This window comes from Papaver somniferum, chromosome 3 (assembly GCF_003573695.1).
Source record: "Papaver somniferum cultivar HN1 chromosome 3, ASM357369v1, whole genome shotgun sequence".
Taxonomy (NCBI): domain Eukaryota; kingdom Viridiplantae; phylum Streptophyta; class Magnoliopsida; order Ranunculales; family Papaveraceae; genus Papaver; species Papaver somniferum.
Window position 1 is genome coordinate 112,085,349 of NC_039360.1, and position 5,761 is coordinate 112,091,109.

A 5,761-nucleotide genomic window follows, 5' to 3' on the forward strand; every position below is an offset into this window, starting at 1 on the left:
TAAATGCTGGTTTAATCATTTATTCAAACAATGTTCGTCTGAACCTTAGCTGATAAAACCTAATAAATTATGAAGAGATGAGGGACCAGCCAAGGGGTCATGAAAACCGGCCCTGGTTATCGTTTTATGAAATTCCAAAACTGTTTGGAAGAGTTTGAACCTAATGTGAACAAAATAGGTCAAATAATGAAAGTATGTGAGACTAGCCTCTTGCAAGCCAAAGAGGCAACCTTGGTCGGTCAAGGTAATATGCTCGCGTCGCCAAAGTGTTCGTGCCTCAGTCCTGAGAATTTTGATATTTTCTGATGTGCGTTTGAGCAACATTTTGAGAAAATATGAAGAAATCAAGGATTTTGCCGAAACTGAGGAAACTTCATAAGATGAAGGAAATAATAATATTAAATTAAGGAATCAAGAAGTGTGGGACCGGCTATGGCCAAGGCATGGCCGGCCGACCAAAGATCCCGGTCCCATTGCACTTTTCCTAATTTTATATTTTTTTCATGATTTTAGGGAAATATCATGAAATCAAGGAGTTTGTTAAAACCAAAGAGTTTTGTTGAAATCAAGAAGTTTCCTTAAAGTGAAGGAGTTTCCATGAGATGAAGGAAACAAATAATATTAATAATAATAAAATAAGGGCGTGTGGGACTGGCTTGGGCACGGTCGGCCGGCTAGGGCCCGGGTCCGTGAGCTTTCCCTAATTTTATGTATTATTTCATGATTTGAAGGAAATTTCATAATTTGAAGGAAATATCATGAAATCAAGGAATTTCATGAAATGAAGGAAATATAAAAAATAATAATAATAAAATAAGGGGCGCATGGGACCGGCTAGGGCATGAGCGATCGGCTAGGGACCGGTCCCACGAGTTTCCCTAATTTTATATATTATTTCATGACTTGAAGGAAATATCATGAAATTAAGGAGTTTTCATGAGCTGATGGATATAATAATAAAATAATGAGGAATCATGAGGTGTGGGACCACGACTAGGAATAGCCGGTCGGCTAGTAGACACGGTCCCATGACACCTTTCCCAATTTTATATTACTTCCTTAATACGAAGGAAACACCATGAAACTGAGGAGTTTCCTTAAAACGAAAGATATTTGTTCAAATGAAGGGATTTTCATGAGATCAAGAAAATAATAAAATATGATAAAATATAAAATTGGTGTGGGACTGGCCACGGCACGACCGGACGGCCGGTGGGCCCAGTCCCCCAGCGTCTTGATTAATATTTTATTATTTATTATTTATTATTTTGTTCCTATTTTTCATAGGTTCATCGTTCCTTCGTATTTTGGAATGCTCGTTCGTGCATTTAGGTGCTCATTAGTGCATTATTGCTGAGTACACTTGCACCATTTTGGTCAGGGATTACTCGATAGTTGCTCAGATGCTCGTGTGTTGAATATTTATTACTAACCCATGGAATTCTGCTGGGAAGAACCATGGATTGAAGTAACGGAATATTATGAAAAACGGAGAATATTTTCCAGGGATTCAGTTAATGAATCTAATGATTTAGGAATAATTAATTGATGGCTCAATACTAGTATGATCGTCTAGGAGCATTAATTATTCAGGAATTGAGCGATATGAGCTTGTTGAAGCGTCATATTTCTTTTATATAGTCAGGGAAAATATTGTTACATCCTGAAGACGTTATTGCTCTATACTAGCAGGCAAGTTGTCTAGGAGCCGTCCAATATTTCGATTCTATATAGAAGTAATTTCTGAAATTGCTCAGTATTCATGAGACATATCGTTTCCTCAGCTGAGAGACTACATATCTACATACATTCTGAGAGACAATATTCTCAGTCAGAGATTCTTGTGGCATGAGCTTTCATGCTTCGATGAGAGACATAAGCCTCAATACTCATCTGATTGCTGGATCAGGAGCACGTATAATTATGGTTTTACGATTTTAGCCCTTGTAAAAAATCCACCATCTACATTAAGTTCCCTGCATAGTGAGGGACAGTCATGTTCCTCAGGCAGCACTGGATGGTGATTTTCCAGTTACGAACGAAACAAGTAATTGAACTTAGTCGTAAGATAAGATGTTACGATTTTTCGATTGTGTGAGCGAACCACGACTTGAACGAAGATCCCAGTGGCATGATAGAGCATCACCTAATGAGCATAAATTGGTGTAGAACCGCTGATTTGATGACGGACCTTGGTCGGTTTAGGATTCATGGGCCGGGCCCAATAAGGAAATCCTTGTGAAATTAGGTTTTGGAAATAAAATTTGATATAAAAGGGAATTAATCCTTTTTCTTATTTCACCTACACGACCACCACCTTCATCTCTTCATCATCTTCACGTCATCAGGGAGGAGCAGAATTTTTCTCCAGAATTTTCCAGCCGGAACAACCACTGTCCTATCACCGTCCGAGCATATTCCGGCCGGGGCCGACCAGGTACACATCATTTTTTTTTCAAAGTTTGTTGTTTATTCATGAGATTTTCATCATAAAATAATATGTGTATGTACATACTTTGGATGTGAGTTTTATGAAAAAACCCTTGTTTTAGGAACGTACGTTCGAACGTTAGTTTGAGAAACTAGTAATAATCCCTGATTTAAGAGGGATTTTTTTTTAAATACATAGACTTGTGTCCAGTGATAAAGTTTTGTGTATGAGCTTTCATGAAAACCAAAACTTCATCTTAAAAAAAGGTGTGAACTTTCACAAAATCGAAATAAGCCCTCGTTTTAAAGACAGATCATAGTACGAAGGAAAAATATTTTTTTAATAAAACCATGAGCTGTTCACATAAAATTTTTTTTATGAAACCGTGGAATATCCACAAATTTTATTTACGTGAGCCTTGCTCACATCAATTTTTTTTTTTTAATACGTGAATAAATCACGTTATATATATATATATATATATATATATATTAAAAATCAAAACTTGAATTTTGTATAATTATTAGAAGTAAACAATTATTTATGATGAAATAATGTTTTAGTTTTTTATAATTCAGTGATTAATGTTCACACAGTGAAAGTGTTTATGATTTTATGAAAACCTGAGTTTTGCTCGTCTTTTGTAGATTTCGAGGAAACGAACGAGTTTTGAACGGTTAACTCTTGCATCAGAATCACTACTATTAGTAGAATCGTAAAAAAGTAAGAGTTGAGAATTACCATTTTTGTAGATGCTAGTTGTGCATTTATCATTTGCATGATTCCGTCATCTCGTCAAAGTTTGCATCTTGTATAGATGACTGAAGTAGAATGTCATGTGAACCTTACATCGCAAGGGTGTATGATTCCCAAGCTAATGACGCCTCCATAGATGATGCATGCATAGATAATGATGCCTCCAGGGATGATACATGCATGGATGAGACTTCCATTGGCAAAGAAGAAGATGAAACACCGGGAATCAAGAATGTTCCAAACATAGAGGATGCATTCTTTGTAGATCAAGGGCCTGAAAAGCGTCTCAGAACTCCAGCATTTCGTCTTCTGATAAATCCTAGAGAGGTTACTCAGAAAAAGTTGGTGACTCCTCAGGCATCCATTCAGTTCTGTCTTGAACGAGGATATTTTTCTGCATCAATCATTGAATTCAAGCTTTCTCGACGGCCTTTAGAAAAGTTTTCTGGATGGGCGAGGTATATGCTGGGTTTTCCTCGCGTCCGAGCTAAATTGCATGATGCTCAGATTATACGGGCTATCCAAGCTTCTGGAGACTTGTTCATTTTTCACGATGCGCGAGGCATTGTAGCTCTACTTGCTCGTTGGTGTATTCCAACTCATACCTTCATATGCAGATGGGGAGAGTTTACTATTACTTTAGAAGATGTAATTGCTTTGTTGCATCTCCCAATCACGGGTAACCTTCCTGAAAGTCTTTCTTCTTTAGAGGAAACTGCAATCTCTAACATCTCGACAGCTGCAATGGAGGAGATCAATAAGGCATCCGGAAGCAAAGGTTGTTATGCTCATTGGTTAATACATTGGTGGCCAAGAGATACTCCTCTGGAGTGGCCTGTTGACGGTACGTTGTCTATTGCTGCTTTCTTGTGTTTATTGCTGCTTTCTTGTTGAAGCCGTTCGTGATTCCTTTTGCAATTAAGATGGCTCAGGGTGAGCAACTCCCAATAGGTAGTCTGTTCTTGGGTTCTTTATACTCTAACTTAGAATCCTTGATTATGGACTCCAGCATATCGAATGGTTTTATGAAGATTGAATGCGATGCCAATACAATGTTTCTTCAAGCTTTGATGTGGGAATGTCTCAAGAATTATGCACCTATTCCACGTACCATCTTGCAAGGATTGAATGCTGATGCTCGCCACGTTTTATCTGAAAAGACCAATGCTAGGATCATGCGCTGGTCCACAAATCAACCTCGACTCAAAACTCGCTTCATTGACGTGTTAGACCGTGAATCTGAATTCAGCTTTCACCCATGGATGTCAGTTCCTTATTATATTTCTCTGTTGGCAACTTTCAATGATGAAAAGCGTATGGCTTTGAAATTTGGTGACATTGAGAGGTCCTTTATGTTGAGTTGCACTCCTGGTCACCTGATATCAATAATGCAATGCGAATTCTTGGTGGAAGAATACAATATCGATAGAGCGGCTCGGCAAATGGGTATGGATCAGTGTATTCCGACTTTTCGAAGAAGGAAACCATCGATTGAACAACTCATGACCCGTTTAGACCGCACACATGTGGAAGGAAGTGAATACTGGTTCCCTAGCTCTGGGCGAATTACATATGTAACTCCAGGTTACATAAAATTTTGGGATCACTCGGGTGTTTACTCGATTTCGTGTCGGTTGATCAACCTTTGGTGAAGGAGCCTCCTTCTGCTGAGATGATTGCTACTCGACCAAGACTGAAACATTTCCCTGGTGGTGATAAATGGAAAACATCTCCAGGATGTTCACAAGTAAGTATTCTTTGTGTAATTTTCATAAAATTATGATAATTGTGTTTTGATTATTGCATCAAAATTTTCCACAGGATGGTCGTAACGTAAGACCTCGAATCGATGTAGACCTCTCAGAAACTGAAGAAACTATTCATGGTGGAGAAGGCAGGAATAAGAATTATAAGATGTTACCTAACACCATAAACTCCCCAGTGATCTCTTTGGTGAGTTGTCGATATTTATTTCACCATGACTTCTTCTCATCCGTGTAATTAGGATCGCAAAACCAAAGTTTGTTAATTTGTTACAGAATTTTACTCCATCAAGTATTGACGGTCTTCAGTTCTCTGCCGCTGGGAAAACAGTTTCTGGCTTGAGTGAAGAAGAGGTCGTAAGTATTTCTTCGTACATCCAATTATGATGCTTTGTAGAAAAAAATGCTGATTGCTGAGAATATTTCCAGGAAGATGTCTCCATGGATATGGAGAGTACTGTTGATGTTCGTTCCTCCTCGGGAAATGGCGATACAGAAAATTCTCAGAGCTCAAAACCGAATGAAAGTGACGGTGCTCTTGGTGTTGATGCGGGTAATTCAGGTTCTTCGAACGCTTCAGAGACCACCCAAGTAAGTATTTCCCTTACATTTAATCAATAGGAGCATAAATTCCTGATTTATGAACGGGTGATTGAGAATTCATGTGAATATACGAAAAGTTTTGCTGAAATACGTCACCAGAAATTTCAGATCTCAGCCCTTTAGCAAAAATGTTGTAGAATCTTATAACGATGTTGGATTTTACCGATCTACCTATGTATCCTTATGCCCAGGAAATTTCCAAGATTTA